Raw genomic sequence first — 19,876 nt, forward strand, 5'->3', positions numbered from 1 at the left:
GTTATTATTAGTCATAAGAAATACCTCAAAGTTCATTATCGCAAATTGTCATGAAACTAAGTGATTATAATTAAGAGCTCAACAGCTCCTCTATTTGTTAAACAGGGTCTCATGAGCCTCACTGAAAGAGGCAGACTTAAGAATGTTTTATTGGAAAAAATATCAGACTGAGCAGATTTTTATACCCAAAGTGTTGAGAAAACATACAAACCATGTGCAAAAGTTAAATAAATTAAAAACTAAAAAAAAAATGATATTTTGCTGATTTAACTTTGTTAACTATTAACTGCTAGTAATATCTAAGATGTTCCTCCCTTGGAAAAATATGAGCTATTTTCAAAAGAGGTCTGGACTCAGCAAAATTTATGCATGGCATATCATTTAACATACAATGTTTATAAAACTGTTTGGAAAATTTACAAAATAAAAATTTAAGGCTGAAATTCAGCTATACAATGGCCTTTTTGGAGATTCATGACTAATACTTCGAAATGTATATGGTCTTTCCTCATAACTCATCTCAGGTTTCAAATGTCTTGTGTTTCTGAGGGTTGCTCCTGAACTATTCCCATACTCAGTAGACGCCATTGCCTCCATATTGTGATTGCTGTTAAGCTAAAGACAAAACATTCGAAGAAGAGACAGATCAGCAAGCAAAATATTCAGGCAAGTGAATGGATAGAAATAATGATGAGAAGCAAGAAGTAAAAAATAACCTCTTTAAGGACATGTGTATGTCGTAATCTGAATCCCAGATTCACATGACAGCCTCCTCAAAGATGGCTCCCAAAGATCTTTGCCATTTAGGATTTGTAATCTCGTTGAATCCCTGCTCATACTGTGGCAATGTTGGTCTTTGTGGTCAACAGAACATAGCAGAGATGATGGCATATCACTTCTGATAATAAGTATTTTTTAAAAATCATGGCCCCATTTGGGCTATGTGCTCCCTCCCTCCTTCCCTCCCTCCTCTGTCTCTCCTCTCTCTCTCTCTCTCTCTCTCTCTCTCTCCTCTCTCTTCTTTCCATCTCTTTCTCTCTCTCTTTAGGATTATTTACACTGAGAGAAGCCAACTGTCCTGTCATGAGCAGCCCAGAGAAGAAGCCCATGTTGTAAGGAACCAAGGTCTTTAGCCAAAACAACAGAGTAAGTTATCTTAAAAACAAAGCGAATCTTACTGGTCCAGTCAAGTCTTCAGATGACTTCAGCCCTGATCAGCAGCTTGATTGGAACCTCATCAGAGACCCTGAGCCAAAACTATGCAGTAGCCACTCCCAGATTTCTGACCTGCAGAAACTATGAGATAACAAGTATCTATCATTTTAAACTTCTAAGTTAAGGGAAATTTTATTATGCAGTAACATATAACTAATAAGATAACCATGGGCCTAATTTTAATAAAAAGCTCTAACCAATGTGTTGGGGGATGTTCATTTTATATACTAATATTAGAAAAACAAGAGTTTTACAGACAGAGCTAAGATCACTCTCCAGGGTACTGAGCCACATGGGAAAACACAGGCAAGAACCAGTATTTGCAAACTTGAATTCAAGCTGGGAAAGTGAATTTGTTAGATGGATTCTACTTATAAGAAAATAGATCTAAGTTTATGTTCATAAGAGTTGAGGGATCAGGCATGGATAGGAGTAGACTTTTGGAATAGCATGATCTCGCCCTGCCTACAAATCCAGGTTTATTTCATGGCAGGTCTCCCCAGTTCATCCTGTTATAGTCACATTGGTTTTCTACTGGTTTTTAGGAAAGGCCAATCCCATTCCTTCCTCAGGACCTTTGAAAGGCTCTTCAACCAGCTCCTAGCATAATAATCCCCTTTCCCAGCCACACTCTGTAAGTACATCCACATTCTGGTGTTTCTCTTCCAAAATGTATCTCAATCATTTATATATTTATTTACTTGATTCTTAAATGTTATTAAACATTAATGAGGGCAGATATATTTACTCTTATGTTCAATTCTATATTCACTGAGCCTTACATATTTCCTGGCGCATAGAAACTACTTGGAAAATAAGTGTAGAATCTTACTACAGTCCAGAACAGGTGATTCCTCACAACCAGAGGTATAATAATTGCTAATCTCAAAAATGGGTCTCTTTGCCCTTTGCCTGCACTATAAGAATTTGTGGGAGCAAATGACATTAGCAGATAAATGTGTTTCCCAAATGAGTTGGATTCTCCTGTGCTGAGGATTTCAAGGGAGTATTTTTCCCTAAGGTAAGTTAGTGGTTCGCAAATGGTAATGTGTATCAAAATCACCTGAGGGGCTTGTTAAAACACAGATGGTGAAGCCCCATCCTGAATCAGTTGGTATGGCATGGAGTTCCATGAATTTCTATCACTAACAATTTCCCAGGTGATGCTACTGCTGTTAGTGCAGCAATCACACTTGGAGAACCACTGATCCAAGGAAACTTCACCATATCCAGTAATATTTACATATGTCCTTTATTACTCCCATACTTGTTAAAATGGCAATAAGCAATTAGTAGCAGCATTTACACAGGCATAACTTATGCTTTCTCCTTGTTAAACCTTAAAAAATTAATGAATCTCTAAAAAAGGAAGATGTGGGGGAAAAATGTAACTTTAAGCCAGGAGAAATGTTTACAGGCTATTCTATCTCTCAGTAAAATAAATAAAACTCGTATTCCAAAAAAAGTAGCTTGTATAGAATTGATGTCATGCCTCTTGGAAATGCCAGCAAAAGACATCTGTGAGTTATTCCGTGAGCAAATTGTGTGGGGGATTTGGAATTTGGGTAGACATGTGTTACAAAAAATTCTACACATTTCTTTAAAACGTATATTTCTATGTCTTAAAATTCTGGAGTTCTGTTCTAATTGTTATAGAAATATTACTATTATTAAAATTAAGACATTATTCATTTTTAAATCCTTGGTCCTTAACACAATTTTTTGTTTATTTAGTGGGTTATTTATGTTTTAATTGATAAAATTGTATATTTTATAAGGTATAAAATTAAAACAAAATTATAAATTTAGTCATACTAAGACAGGAGCGTTGGGCACATTAGAAGTGTGAGGAGGACCTGTATTATATCGGTAATAAGGGTAGTCTTAGACGTGAACCAACCACTAAGGATAAGGGTGGTAATAATAATAATCTGATACATGAAGCATTCTATGCCCATTGTTATATTTCTAGGGTCTCTAAGGAGGACCAATAAATAACATACCTTTTCCCTTTCCAAATTTTGAAAAAGAAGAAAAAAGGAATCTGGTACAATCCAAAATCACTGTAATAAATAATAAAAACAAAATCAGAGTGGAGAGCTTAATGTGAGCAAAAAATGCCCTTCACACAAAAGGAACCTGCTCAGGTTAAGATTTACTGCATAGAAGATTAGAGGATACTCACTCCTAGTTTAACCTTTATCGCACACTTGCCAAAGATAAGCCACCCTTTTACACTGGAGTAGAGTAAGTAAAGAAATGGGAAGGAAAACAGTGTTGTACCAGCTTAGCCCCCTCAGCAGGAAACATGAAAAGAGAGGTATCCCCACTGCTGATACTTCTACTAGTACTGTACTTTTCAAAGTAATCCCTTTATTTATATGAAGAGACATTGCTGTGTTTAAAGGTTAAAAAAAAAAATCTGGCCTCAATTGTTCATATCATTGTATTTGTTCCTCGAAAACTCCTTAGCATGCATTCAAGGTTCCTCATGATCTCATCCCCACTTACATCTCTAATACCATGGCTCATCCTTTCTTTGTTCCTTCCTCAGGACCCAACGTCTTCTCCCAGTCCGGGTCTCCCCACCAAGAAACCACAGAAAAGGTTGATTGACCTTCCCCAGGCTGAAGCATTGGCATAAACCTCACACTGCAGACTGCTACACTTCTTCAAAATAATACAGTTATACAAGTCCTCATGCCAGTTCTAATCTTGTGAGACTAAACCACTACAGCAAGGTCAAGAAACCAGCAGTGGGACACGTCTATCAACTGTGGTTCTGCCACATTTTCCCACCACTCAAAGAGCTTACAATGTATTTAAAATATAAATCATGAAAAGTGGACTAACAGTACTAGACTGCAACACCAATGCTTCTCTACTATTAATATTATAATGTGTAATGAAGCACACTAATCGTATCAACATAAAGTCTGCTACATGACATTAGCTCATTCCTCTGTTTTCCGGTTTCCAGCTTCTCATGTCTTGCATATTGCACAATTACTTTCTGGTTTCTACTTCATAACATTGTTTTCTGTAATTTCAACATAATTTAGAACAAGATGAAAATTCATATTTTCGTCAAGTTCACAGGGATTGTGCTCCCAGATACATTATCATCTGGACCGTAAAACAAACTTTATCCAAGAACCAGGGTACATATCCCAGAAAATGAGCCGCTTCAGCAAGATGTAACAAGAGAAACATGAACTTGAGTCCTTCAGGTTCCCTCTTCCTTTAGGTGTCCTTGACCACACTGTGCCTATGTTTTCAGGTCTACAAAATAGAACTAGTAATACAAGCCCCAAGAAAGTAACAAGATTCAAATAAGTTAATGACTTTTAAATACTTTTATAGTACTTTATAATTGAATATAGATTTATACTGCATATATGATTACACTGAAAAAGTTGAAACTCTCCCCAAGAAGAGTTAGTCTACGCCTTTGAAATAAGAAAGCGATTTATTTTAAAATGTACAGTACACAAAATGGATACAGATTTTGTTTTCTTCAGAAATATTACTTTACATCCATATCTAAAGTTATATGTTATTCAACAATATCATTGGCATTCTTTGTCATATCATGTAATTACTTAATTCTATTCAATTTCATATTATTTTTCTACCAGCCAACTTTTCTCTTTTGATTTGGTGCGTGTGTGTGCACGTGAACGTTTGTGTGTGTTTCTGTGCGTGTCTTTATATTTGAATGCATCTTCAGTCATGGTACTGCAACTGGAAAAAAATAAGCAACTGAATATTCTGCATACTATGACACTATGAGACTGAATGTTCTTATACCTTCAATCTACCTATTGTGAAAATAAAACAGATATTCTATATTTAAACTGCAAAGTAAAATGTAATGAAAGCTAAACATTTTTATAGAACTGCAGTGCATAAGATGGAAGAAAAGAAAGAAACGTAATTTATATAGATCAGGTCAGTGGCAAAGATAAAGGAACAGGAAAAAAAGGAAGATAGCAGATAAGTCAAGAGAAGGAAGACATTTAGCCGAACAACAGAGCTTGTGAAAAAATTCATATGAAATTAACAGAGAGAAAACTTTATTTCCTCTTAATAGTTTTCTAATATTCTAATATTTCTAATATTTCTAATATTTCAATGTCTATGAATAAATAATGTAATACTTGTAAAGACTTTAAAATGCTGCATCAATTAGAAAATGTAAAAATAGATTGGACAAATAGTCAGAGACGAATCATGAAGATGGATCTTTCCTTCAACCTCCAGACCTTATCCCCTTTGAAGATTAGTTTATGCTGTGAAAGGAAAATAAATATCAGGGGCCCCGAATCACTAAGCTAAAGTTAAAAGTCAAGATGGGAACTGCTGAGGGCAAACCTGCCTCCCATTCTTTCAGTCACCCTTCTGCTCACTGAGATAAATCCACACCTGATTGCTTTCTTTGCAAAGGCTAACAGAAACTCAGAAGAATGTAACCATTTGTCGCTTACCTATCCGTGACCTGAAAGGCCCTCCCCACTTCAAGTCTTCTTGCCTTTGCTGAGTTGTCCCGCTTTTCCCGACAAAACCAATGTTCATCTTGCACATGTTGACTGATGTCTCATGTCTCCCTAAAACCTAACACCAAACTGTGCTCTGATCACCTTGGGCACGTGTCGTCAGGACCTCCTGAACTTATGTCACAGGTGTGCATCCTCAACCTGAACAAAATAAACTTTCTAAATTAACTGAGACCTGTCTCAGATTTCCAGAGTTCACATTGGTAACTGCTTTTTCAGTTAGTAAACTTAAGTTACAAGCTTTATTCATCAGTGGTTCCGTTAACATATACTCTTTAACCTAAGTTTATTTTAAATGTAACGTCTCCTCCCCAAAAGCTTCATTTGTAATTTTATCTTACTAAAACACTGTCCTCTTAGATGAAATTAATATTTTGTTCCTATTTCATGGTGAGAAATAGCTATTTCTCATAATTAAGCCAGTTTTTTGATGTCGAGATTATTCTCATTTAGCTAATCCTAAATTAGTTTAAAATTAATCACTACAAATAAGATGAAATTTAATTAAAAACCAATTCAACCAGTTCTTGAAGAACTAACTATTCATTAAAATCTCAAAGCTAGATTTCACATTATAATACAGTAAAATTTTTGGTCAGTGACACTCAAGTGATATTATACTTCTGTGTTCCCAAAAAATAAAAATTAGAAATTGGGCAGCAATGCACCTGCTTAATAATAAATAGCATAACTTCAAGGTATTTCATCTCTAAGTAAATGAGAATGTAGATTATTTTAACTGATGAACATTTAAGTTCAAGTCTGACTTTAATATCCCACCCAAGTCCCTCTTTTATTTCTTTAAACAAATCCTATGCATAATTTCACTGTTAGGCAAAGTGATATGGTTTGGCTGTGTCCCACTCAGATCTCACCTTGAATTGTAATAATCCCCATGTATCAAGGGTGGGGGGCCAGATGGATCACTGAATTATGGAGGTGGTTCCTCCATACTGTTCTCATGATAGTGAATAACTCTCATGAGATCTGATGGTTTTAAAAATGTGAGGTCCCCCACACAAGTTCCCTTGCCTGCCGTCATGTGAAATATGTCTCATTAGCCTTCCACCATGATTGTGAGACCTCCCCAGCCATGCAGAACTGTGAGTCCATTAAACCATTTTTTCTTTATAAACCATCCACTCTCAGGTATGTCTTTATTAGCAGCATGAGAACAGACTAATACACAAGGTATTGGATATAAATAAAGTTTACCCCAACGGAGTTTATAATCTGTTTGGGAGATATGACCTACACATGGAAATTCAGAAAGCAAGAGCCAAATTAAAATGAAAGAAACAGGAATGGCAGTGTTGTCAAATACATGGTACAAAAAGTGAAAAAAGCTAGAAAGGGTAAAAGAGCTCTGGGAGGAATTTTCCTTTAATAGAAAGCAGCCCCAAATCATTTCTTCTCTAACAGAAAGCAGCCTGAAGAGTCAGGCATAAATATGCAAACTAGAAGCTTTTATATGTAAATGCAAACAGCTGTACCTGGAAGCCAGATACATTCAATATGGCGTTCCCCACTCTTTTCCTTGTCACCACATGTGCCAGTATCATGGCAGCTTCCAGGTAATACCACACTGTGCATGCATCATGGCAGACTTCCAGGTAGAGGCAAAATTACATAATATAGGTCTAGGGTGTTAGGGCCAGGCTTTTCACAGTCTATGTAGATAGCGCACCTAGTCAAACAAATCACCTAGGCCCTAGTAAATCAATCACTGCCTCCTCAAGCCTCTGTACAAAATCAATTGCCTTCCATTCCAAACAAATACATTTAAGTTCAAAGAAGAGATCCAACTGAGCTGGAGTGCTACAGGGACAACTATGTTTGTGCTATATGCTGGGAAGAAAAAGAATGAGACCTATCCTTCTCTGCTAGGCGCTTGAAATCTAATGAACTAGAAAATGTGATCAATAAACCATATATGAACTGAATCTAAAAGTATATGTGTAATTTAAATATGTATGTAAAAGAGAGAAGGGCCTTACAAACATAAAGAATGGGGAAGGACAGTGGTATTTTTGAACTATGGACTCGGCACTTGACACGTCTCTTTCATCTCCACAATACTGCAAAGTCATTACTATTATTATCCCCTTTTTCTAATGAGAAGACAAGTTAAAACAAGTGAAAGAACTTGCCACAATTATTTAGCTTGTAAAGTGGCAGAGGTAAGATCATAATCTGAGCCTACCTGGCTACAAATCTCTCGCAGGTGCAAATATTAAGAGAGGAGTCCTTCTTCATATGTTTTATGTGAGCAGAAGATTTGTACTCAACTCTCTTGGTTGTATGTCTGTGATCATAAAATACCAAATCTCCTATATTACTTATGTATTCATTTCTTTTAATTATTACATAATAAATTACCTCAAATTTAACATTTTGAAATACTTCATTCATTTATTTATTTGTCATATATATTTTTTTGAGATGGAGTCTCACTCTGTCACCCAGGCTAGAGTGCAGTGGTGTATCAGCTCACTGCAACCTCGAACTCCTGAGTTCAAGCAATTCTTCTGCCTCAGCCTCCCAAGTAACTGGGAGTATAGGTGGATGCCACCATGCCTGGCTAATTTTTTAAGATTTTTATAGAGACAGGGTTTCAAGATGTTGGCCAGGCTGGTCTGGAAGTCCTGACCTCAAGTGAACCTCTCACCTCAGCCCCCTAAAGTGCTGGGATTACAGGCATGAGCCACTGTGCCTGGCCCAACATTTTAAGACTCTCCGTTTATGTGAGTCAGGAATCTGGAAACAACTTAACTGAGTCCTTTGTTGAGAGTCTCACTGGTTGCAATCAATGTGTCAACCAGGCTACAGTCCCATTTGAAATTAAAGGTACTCTTCCAAGTTGTTGTGGTTGTTGGCGGAATTTAATTTCTTACTTTTGTAGGACAGAGGCCCTCAGCTCCTAGAAGCTGCCTTAGGTTCCCTGCCACCTGACACTCTCCATGGCAGTTCACATCTTAGCTGCTTGCTTCTTCAAAGTCAGCAGGTGAGTTTGTCACTCAGGGAAGGCCTAGTCATTTTGTCAAGGGTTTTCGCCTGATCTCACTTGATAACCTCCCTTTTGACTACATCTAAACCACTGGTTTGGGGACCTTAACTATATATGCAAAATTTCTTGACCTTTGTCATATGACATAACCTAATCAAAGGGGTGACATTTCATCTCATTTGCCCTATTCTACTTATTAGCAGCAACTCAGGAGTCCTGCTCATATTTAGGAGAAGAGAATTATACAACATCATAAATACTAAAAGGTAAGGGTAATGGGAGGTCACTTTAGGCTTTGTCTGCCACACCTTCCTTCACAATCTTGTGCATGCTATCCTTCAATGTTTCTCTGCAGAGTAAATACAGGAAGAAGAGCAATAAAGGATCATTCTGGATGCGTAACTCCTGCCTGTCAACTTTTCACTACAAAGTAGGTATGAGAGAAGGAAATAGGAAGCATTTAGCAAGGGAAGATATCAGGTAACAACTGTGTTTTAAGTCCTATGCTTGAAACTTGGATATTGAGCAGATCCCAGACATCATTTGATGATTTCTTATCACACAAGTACTGTAGCATATTAGTTGAGCATCATTTGAAGCACCAGAGATTCGAATGCCATCAGACACAATGGTATGTGGATTCAAAAGCAGTAATGGTGAAAACAGTTTGAACTTCCTTACATCTATTAGAAGAGATAGCAAGTGAGTAGCTATTTTTTAGATAACATTTTTATTAGTATTTTACTGGTTTTCCAAAAAAGACCAGAGAACTTGCTAGACAAATTCTAAAAGCATTGTAACACTGGATAAATTGTTTTGATGGAGGTATGTGGGCGAGAAGTTGGAAAAGTTAATTGATTTGGAAAGAAAATGCAATAATGGATGATCAAGTCATATTAAGCTTAAATATTTTGAACGATGTTTGAGCCTCTAGTGTGACTAATGAGGAGCCCTACAGAATATTTCCCACCATTCAGTGGCTCAGTGCATGTCTATCATCACAGCTTAACAAATCCAAACAAACCAATGAACCACTATACTCGTAATCATGGAAGCCCATTCTATGACAACTCACAGACTTCATTCTAAAATGTGCAGCAAGATCCATTCAAAACTAAGGCTGGCTACATCACAAGGCTGGCTACATCCAAAGATCAAGCAAAATTGGGTCAACAATGACTATGTGACATGTTTAACACAGGCCTGATCATCATTACTCTATACCCAAAACACTCAGTTTGCTCTGTATCCATACCATTTGTTTGCTCTGATAAATATTTCTAATACTGAGAGCAGAGTGTTGTTGCCTTTCACTTTCAACATCTCACAGTAAGTTCACCCTCTGAGGACAGGGCTAGCTGGCTTTCATCAGGATCAGATGTATTACTTAGGAAGCCACACATACCCACTGCACAAATGGAATGCAAGCTGGCAGAATTAGTGCAGTAACTAAACTACCTACTGAACTGGAACACACCCACAAACTTCGATTTCTCTCTCCAGTTACATATCTACTGTTGTAATAATGTTTTACACCAAAGAAAGCCTAATCTCTACCCAGATGTTTTAAGCCGCAAACATTAATTTCCAAGTGTTCAAAGAATATTGGACTCAAATACCCTACAGGCCTAATTTAAAACCCTAAAATTACAACTTATTCAGAACATACCACTTCAAGCCTTCCAGATATACCTAATACCCTGTCCAGTGGAATCCGCTTACTGAAGAATTAATAGGCTTGTGAGACTTTGAAAGAAAGTTTGCCATAGGGAGTCACACTGCTGACTTAGTTATTATTAAAAAAAAAATGCTGTCTTTATATTTTTCACTATTCCTGAAATACTCTTCCTGTAAATCACACTGAGCATCACTGGGTTTTATTAGGGAAGAGAATGTATTGCTAACCCACAGGCTTAATAGAAAATAACCACCTTTTCCACCTAATTCCTTCAATAAATGAACCCAAAATTTTTAAATCTGAAAGATATACATTTCGCATTATGCCACAATCTTAGGCCAATCTTTTCCAGTGAATTTTCTCTCAAAATCCTCTCTGATGCCTGAAGTTTCATTATCATAGACTTATAACTTAAAGCTTTTATCATGGTTAAAATGTAAATGTTTCCAGAAGAAATCACTTTATTCTAATACTTTTTTTTCTCAATGTTTTGTAGGAACAGAGACACCTTTCTGAAAGTGGATAACAGGAGAGAGCAGAAGGATAAAGAATGAGAAGGCAATATACGCCAAAGTTGCCACTTCTTAAGTATATTTAGAGATGGACTTTACAAATTCAAAGAAATTCATATTTATCATAATCATTGATACTTACATTACAGGAAATATATCATTGAGTTCATACTGCTTGAAATCAGCATTGAGAATAAACTATAATCTAATGCAAGTATATCTATGTATCAAGTGAATACCTAAAATCAAGTCAATTTGACTTCTCTATCTCAAATGTTTAAAAAGATTCAAGAGAGATAACTTAAAATATTAGAGATAGAGTTGCTGATTCATTAATGTAGCAAAGTAACATAACTGGGGGTTCATTAGAGCCACTCCTTGGAACAGTATGCACATCATATCAAAATCACAAATCAATTTTATTTTTTACAAATCCATCAAAACTGCCATTTGTAGCAAGTATGTTAAGCTAGAGGTATAAAAAAGTACTCCACATTGAGAATATTTATAATACTATATAAAATATTTAAAACAACTAACCTTTTTGTCATAGATGAGTTTATTTAAAATTAGGAATAACCTCAGAGGTAAGAAAGAGCAAAGAAAAATTGATTCCAGTAAACTATGTGGCACATTGAAGCAGGCATTTTCCTTGGGTTGGCATTTCAGAAGCCCCTGAATACAGAAGATAAATAAAGCCTAGAGACAAGCAAGATGGAAGATCAAGGTGAGCACCTCCACACAAAAGAAAGCTCCCTAAAGGGAAGGGCAATACCTTCAAAAAGTCTATTCATTAAAAACTGTTCCATAGAAGAAAATAAATATGGTTACCGATCTCAACCTTTGCTCTAAGTAGAGCTAGAAATATAAGAAGTTCTGCTGGCTGATTCTAATTCTGGGTCAAAGGAGGAAGCACTCTACAAACTATCTCCCCCATGGAAAGGCAGCCCAAAATATGGAAGTGGCAAGAGAGAGTTCTAGAAATGCTCAAGTTCTTTCCTGGAGAATCAGAAAGAGGTTTCCTGACACACAGAGAAAGTAAAAGGAAATTTCCCCATTTGTCTCTATTTTTTTTTTTCTTGTGCCCTACCCTTCCAGTGATCTCACAGTAGTGGTATAAACCAGAGGAATATTGGTAACAGCAAGGACCAAGAAGTACCTAGCCATTCCTGAAGGAGAAAGAGAAAAAGTAAAAAGTTTTAAAAGCATGTTTGAGAAAATAATTTAGAAAAATTTCCTAGATCTTGCTGGATATGTAGATATGCAGATATACAAAATCCAGAGAATATCTGAAAGGTACCATACAAGATGAACATCATCAAATTATATACTCACCTGTCTGTCCAAGATTAACATGAAAGAACAAAAGCAGACAGAGAAAAGCACCAAATCAGCTGTAAAGAAAATCCCATCAGACTAATATTAAGAGTCTTCAGCTGAAACTTTATGAGCCAGAAGAGATTGAAGGCCTATTTTTACCTGCTCAAAGAAGAGAAAAAGCCAATAATATTATATTCTATCAAACTAAACTCCATAAGTGAAGGAGAAAAAAGTATTTCTCAGACAAGGAAATGCTAAGAGAATTCAGCAACACTATACCAGTCCTACAAGAAATGCCCAAAGAAGTTTAACATTGAAAGGAAAGGACAATACTCAACAACATCAAAGCACACATAACAAAAAGCTCACAGATTCTATAAGGCAATTACAATTGAGACTTCAAGGCAAGCAGCTGACAACACTACAACAAGAACAAAACCTCACATGTCAACATTAACCTTGCATGTAAATGGCTTAAATTGTCCACTTAAAAGATTTAGACTAGCAAGTTGGCTAAAACATAAGATTCTACCATCTGTTGCCTGCAAGAGACCCAACTTATAGCTAAAGACACAGACTCAAAGTAAAGAAGTGGAAAAAGATATATCATGCAAATGAAAAACAGAAGTGAGTAGAAAAAGAAACACACTTTAAACCACACTGTAAAATAAAGACAAAATAGGGTATTATATGACATTAAAGGGTTCAATAAAACAAGAAATTGTAACTATATGAATAAATACACATCAAACACTGGAGCACTCAGATTTGTACGATAAGTACTTTTAGACCTAGAAAAACATATTATCAGCAATGTAATAATGTCAAGGGACTTCAACATCTCACTGACACCTCTAGACATATCATCAAAGCAGAAAATCAACAAAGAAACCCTGGACTGAAACTAGACTGCAGACCCAATTGACCTAAAATACATTTACAGAACTTTCTACCCAACAACTACAGAAAATACATTCTTCTCATCTGAATATAGAACATTCTCCAAAATCAACAATATGCTTGGCCATAAAGCAAGTCTCAATAAATTCAAAAAATTGAAACCATATCAATATATTTTTAGAACATAATGAAATAAAATTAGAATGAATACCAAGAGAAATTCTCAGAACTATACACAAGTACATGGAAACTAAGCAACTTGCTCTTGAACAACTTTTGGATAAACAATAAAATGACGGTAGAATTCAAAACTTTTTTTTGAAATGAATGAAAATAGAGGCACAATGTGTCAAATCCTAAGGGATACAGCTAAAGTGATGTGAAGAGGAAAGTTTATAGCATAAAATGCTAAAAACAGATAGAAAATTTTCAAACAAATTAGCAACCTAATGTCATACCTCAAGAAATAAGAACATACCAAACCTAAAACTAGCAGAAGAAAAGAAATAACAAAGATCAGAGCAGAAATAAATGAAATTATGACCCAGAAAAAGGATCAATGAAATGGAAAGCTGATTTTTGAAAGGATAAACAAAATTGACAGTGCTACCTAGATTAACCAAGCAAAAAGATAGAGGATTCAAATAAGCACAGTCAGACTTGATAAAGATGATGCTTCCATAGAAATATAAAGGTTCATCAGTGACTACTATGAACACCATTATACACACAAACTAGAAAATCTAGAAGAAATGAATGAATTTCTGGAACAATACATTATGCCAAAATTGAACCAGTATGAAATAGAAATCCTGAAAAGACTAATAATGAATCATGAAATCAAGTCAGCAATTAAACAACTTCCAAAAAATTAAACTCCAGGACAATATGAATTCACAGCCAAATTTTACCAGATGGCAAGGAAGAGCTAGCACCAATCTTTCTTAAACTATTTCCAAAAATCAAGAAGGAACTCTTTTCTCATTCATTCTATAAATCCGGTATCACCCTGATACCAAAATCAGGCAAGGGAACACACAAAAAAAGATTACAGCCAAATATCACTAATGAAATAGATGCAAAAATTCTTAACAAAATATTGGCAAACAAAATTTAACAGCACATTAAAAAGGTAATTTATTATGATCAAGGGGGCTTTATTCTAGAGATGGAAGGATAGTTCAACATATGCAAATCAATAAATGTAATTCATCAGATAAACAGAATTAAGACCAAAAACCATATAATGATCCCAATGAATGCAGAAAAAAAATTTGATAAAATCTGACATCCCTTCATGATAAAAAAAAAACCCTCAACAAACAAGGCCTCAAGGAAACATATCTAATAATAATAAAAGCCATATATAACAGTCCTAAAGCCCACATTATATGAAATAAAGAAAAGTTGAAAATGTTTTGTCTAAGAACTGGAACAAGATAAGGATGTCCATCATCACCACTACTATACAACATAATACTGGAAGTCCTAGTCAGAGCAATCAAGCAAGAGAAAAATAAAATAAAAAGCATCCAAAATGAAAGAGAGAAAGTAAAATTATCTATTTGTTGACAACGTGATCATACATCTAGAAAAACAAAACAAACAAAAAAAAAACCTAACACCTTCTCCAAAAGACTTCTAGATTTGATAAGCAACTTCAAGAAAGTTTCAGGATATTAAAATCAACGTACAAAAGTCAGTAGTATTTCTATATTTCTATACAACAATAACACTGGATCTGAGAATCAAATCAAGAATACAATTCCATTTATTATAGCCACGAAGAAAATGTGAGAATACTTTTAACCAAAAAAATGAATGGTCTCTGAGGGAGGAACTATAAAATATTGAAGAAAGAAATGTAAGATAACACAACAAATGGAAAAATGTATCATGCAATGTATTAGAAGAATCAATTTCATTAATATTATCATGATACCAAACCAATCTAGAGATTCAAAGCAATTTTTATCAAAATACCAACAACATTCCTTATAGAATTAGGGGGAAAAAAATCCTAAAGTTCATATGGAAAAACAACAAAAGGCCTGAATAGCCAAAGCAATCCTAAATAGAAAGAACAAATTGAGAGACATCACACTCCCTGACCTCAAATTATTCTACAAGACAATAGTAACTAAAACAGCATGGAACTGGCAGAAAAGTAGACACACAGATCAATGGAACAAAGTAGAAAACACACAAATAAATCCAAATCCCTATAAACAATGGATCTTCAACAAGAGAGACAAAAATAAACAGTGGAGGAAGGACACCATATTCCACAAATGGTACTTGGAAAGTTGGCTGGTCAAGTGCAGAAGAATAAAAGTGGACTCTTATCTCTCACCACATACAAAATTATCTCAAGATGGATAACAGACTGAAACTACAAAAATTCTAGATGAAACTCTAGGAAAGACTCTTCTGGACATCAGCCTAGACAAAAAATTTGTAATGAAGAACACAAAAGCAAAGGCAAGAAAATAAAAATATACAAATGGGACTAATTAAACTAAAAAGCTTCCATACAGCAAAAGAAATAATCAAGAGAGTGAACCAACCACATATAGAACAGGAGAAAATACATGCAAACTATACCTCCAGCAAAGGACTAATATCCAGTATCTATAAGGAACTCAAACAGCTCAACAAGAAAAAGCAAGCAACCAAACTAAAAACGAAGCAAAGGAGATAAACAGACATTTCTCAAAAGAAGAAATACAAGTGGCCAACAAACACATGAAAAAAGGTTCAACATCACTAATCGTCAGAGAAATGAAAGTTAAAACCACTCTGAGATATCTTATATCAGTCAAAATGGTCATTATGAAAAAAGGAGTAAAACACACACACAGATGTACACAAGAGATGAGGTCTGGAATCTGAGACCAGTCTGGGCAAGAATCCATCTCTACAAATAAATAAATAAATAAATAAAATTAAAAATAGCCAAGCTGCTGTACATACCTGTAATCCCAGCTACTTGAGAGGCAGAAGGGAGAGGATTGCTTTTTCTCAGGATGCAGTAAGCTATGATTGCACCGCTGCACTCCAGTATGGGTAACAGAGTGAGACTCTATCTCTAAATAATAATAATAATAGTGAAGTAAAATAAAAAATAAAGTATACAGGAACATGTCCATAGATTATATATATACAAATACTATTGCATTGTTTATAGGGAACTTAAAACATCCTTGAATTTTGATATCAAAGGGGATCCTATGATCAGTCCCCTGTAGACACCAAGGGACCACTCTATTACTCAGTTGTTTAAAGTGTCAATGCTGAGTGTGAATTAACTGAAAATTTAAGTTCACTGAATAAGCTAATTGGAAAAACACCAAGTAAGAATATTATAAAAAGAATTTAAGAAAACATTAATTTAGCACAAATTCAAGGGGATTCTAATGATATTTCCTAATTTATGGTGGTAACATATGTTTGAATGCTTTACTTGGACAAATTAAAAAGTTATAAAAATGTAAGATGTTTAAGGCCTATGGTTATCCATTGAATTCATCAGCAAGCACATTCCAGAAAACATTTGGCTTTTTCATGTAGTGTCAACAGTGAACTTTATTACTTTTGAGAACCTAACTATCACTGGTTTCCAATAATTTTTGTCAGAAATAGAAGTTAAATATCCTAACACCCTAACATACCACATCTTAGTGACTTAAACATTTATTGCATTTTTAGTTCAAGCCAAGGTTGGATTTCTTTATAAGTTAAAAGAAATACCTTCAACTATGATTATTGAACACTGAATGGCTTTGGAATTTAGTTTTCACTACAGATTTCTTTTTCTTAATGAATTGAATTTAAATTCCAATCCAAAACAACACGTATGCAAAACTTACAGCAAAGTTATTTCAATGACAACTAAATGTTGATGGGATCACACATAATGTTAAGCTACTTTATATACTAACCATGCTATCAAATTTTTAAAAGTGAGAAATCCATTCTCATACAAAGTTGTAGTGTGTATATTTTACAAGATCAAACTACAGTTCCAACAGTGTCTTGGGAACCTCTATATAAATGCAATGGAAATATCTGTATTTCAGAATCCACTTGACTGTGCAATTGCAGAGCTTCCACTTAACCTTCAAGTAGAAATTATAAATCTGCAATAAAATGACATGATAAATGGTAAATATCAAGAGAAAAATCTAATAGAAATATATAAATGCCTTCCAAGCATTAAATATGCTCAATTAAAATCATATGCTCATAGATTTATATCAGTATTTGGCAGTAACTATTTGTATAAAAAGACATTTTCAAAGCTGAAATACACCAATTCTTTTTAGAAATTATCATGAACAGATGAATATTTTCAATCAGTTTTGAAATATGAACCATTAATTTTGAACATCAAATAAGCAAAATAATACATACCCCAAAAATCAAATAAAATTTCACTCTTTTTCTTACATCATTGTATTATAAAATGTTCTCAATTATATTATTTTTTAATTTCAGCAACAAAAATGTTACGGACATTTGTTTTCTGTCTTGTTACATGAGTTATTTAATAACCTAAGATTCTCTAATATTCTTGATTTATTCTCTTGGCCTACAAGCTTAATATTACTATCTGACTCTTGTTCTCATTAAACTTAGTTTTAACAGGTCTCAAAATTTTGTGACAGGTTTTTGGTTGTTTTCATTGAAACATACTGATTTTAAAAACTAATAACTTAAAACCACCACATATTAAGAAAACCAAAATGGGACAGTAAAACATTTTTCTTTTTTTCTGAAGGTTTTTATGATGCATTCTTATCATTAACCAGTCTTTTACTATTAAACTTAAATGGCCAATTGAAGCAAAAAGTTCTGAGATTATTCTTTTACCACTGATTAAGCCTGGGGTGGCAGGTATTAGGGATAATATTCATTTAGCCTTCTGAGGCTTCTGGGCAGACTTGGTGACTTTGCCAGCTTCAGCAGGCTTCTTGTCCACTGCTTTGATGACACCAGTACTAATTGTCTATCCTATATCATGAACAGTCAAATGACCCAGAGGAGAATAGTCCGAGAGGCTGTCAAAATGCATAGTCTTGTCAGAAATCATATCAACAATGGCAGCACCATCAGATTTCAAGAATTTAGGGCCATCTTCCAGCTTATTACCAGAATGGTATTCAATCTTTTCCTTCAGCTCAGCAGAATTGCAAGCAATGTAAGCTATGTGGCAATCCAGTACAGGGTCATAGAAAGCATTGATTTGGCCTGGGTGATTTAGAATGATCACTCGAGCAGTGAAACCAGCTGCTTCCATTTGTGGATCATTTTTGCTGCCACCAGCAACATTGTCACAACAAATATCTTTGACAGACACATTCTTGACATTGAAACTCGTATTGTCCCCAGAAAGAGCTTCACTCGAAGCTTCATGTTGCATTTTAGCAGACTTTACATCAGTTGTAACATTGACTGGAGCAAAGATGACCACCATGCTGGAATTGAGAACATCAGTCTCCACTCAGCCCACAGGGACAATATAAATACCACCAATTTTGTAGACATCTTGGAGAGGCAGATAGACAGTCTTGTTGAGGTCTCCCAGTTGCTTGGAACTATAAGTCCATTAAACCTCTTTCTTTTGTAATTTGCCCAGTCTCAGGTATGTCTTTACCAGCAGTGTTAAAATGGACTAATATAGATGTATATATGAAAGAGGGTTTATTAAGGAGTATTGATTCACCCAATTACAGGGTGAAGTCCCACAATAGGCCATCTGCAATTTGAGGAGCAAGGAAGCCAGCTAAAGTCCCAAAACCTCAAAAGTAGGAAAGCTGACAGTGCAGCCTGTAGTTTGTAGCTGAAGGCCCAAGAGCCACTGCAAACCGCTGGTGTAGGTCTAAGATTCCAAAAGCTGAAGAACTTTGAGTCTGATGTTAGAGGGTACGAAGCATCAATCGTGGGAGAAAGATGGAGGCCAGAGCGTAAGCAAGAAGGGCATGATCATGGGTTGACCCATCCTTGGAGCTAGCAGCTTCGAATTCACCAACAACAGGAGCAACAATAAGGACAACACAGTCTGCCTGAGATCCTCCTATAATCATGTTTTTGATAAAGCCTCTGTTTCCTGGGGTGTCAATGACAGTGACATAGTACTTGCTGATCTCAAATTTCCACAGGGAGATTTCAATGGTGATATCACATTCATGCTCAGTTATCAGTTTAACCAAGACCCAGACATACTTAAGGGAAACATTTCCCACCTCAGCAGCCTCCTTCTAAAATTTTTTTATGATTCTTTCTTTGATGCTACCATATTTGGAGATCAGATGGCCAGTAGTCAGGGACTTGCCCAGATCTATGTGTCCAATGACAATGATGTTGTTATAAATCTCTTCCTTTCCCATTTTGGCTTTTAGGGGTGGTTTTAACAGCACATATTCTGGAGGCAAGTGTGTTGTGGAAAAGCTGCTATCTAATTCTTCACAGAAAAAGATTGCCAACTTTTAAACCAAAGCATAAAGTTAACAATTCCCAACATACCCTGCATAGAATTTACTTGTAACCCCTACCTCACATGTTTTATCATTTCATCTCACTATGTACTTCTAACCAGTGAACTATAACGTGATATCATGCATATAATTGATAAATATAGTCCTCAGAAGTATGACAAAATGATTACATTCTTTCTCAGTACAATTAG

At 35.3% G+C, this 19,876-nt stretch overlaps 1 non-coding gene and 1 pseudogene across 1 annotated transcript; both read right to left on the minus strand.

The window, feature by feature from the left end:
* Positions 1 to 9,521: 9,521 nt before the first annotated feature.
* On the minus strand, positions 9,522 to 9,583 carry LOC120363461 (U7 small nuclear RNA). The gene has a single exon (XR_005579007.1). It is a non-coding gene; the product is annotated as a U7 small nuclear RNA (small nuclear RNA).
* An 8,517-nt stretch (positions 9,584 to 18,100) lies between these two features.
* LOC101038083 (elongation factor 1-alpha 1 pseudogene) lies at positions 18,101 to 19,577 on the minus strand (annotated as a pseudogene).
* Between the last annotated feature and the right edge of the window lie 299 nt (positions 19,578 to 19,876).

The sequence above is a fragment of the Saimiri boliviensis genome, chromosome 4, assembly GCF_048565385.1.
Source record: "Saimiri boliviensis isolate mSaiBol1 chromosome 4, mSaiBol1.pri, whole genome shotgun sequence".
Classification (NCBI taxonomy): Eukaryota; Metazoa; Chordata; class Mammalia; order Primates; family Cebidae; genus Saimiri; species Saimiri boliviensis.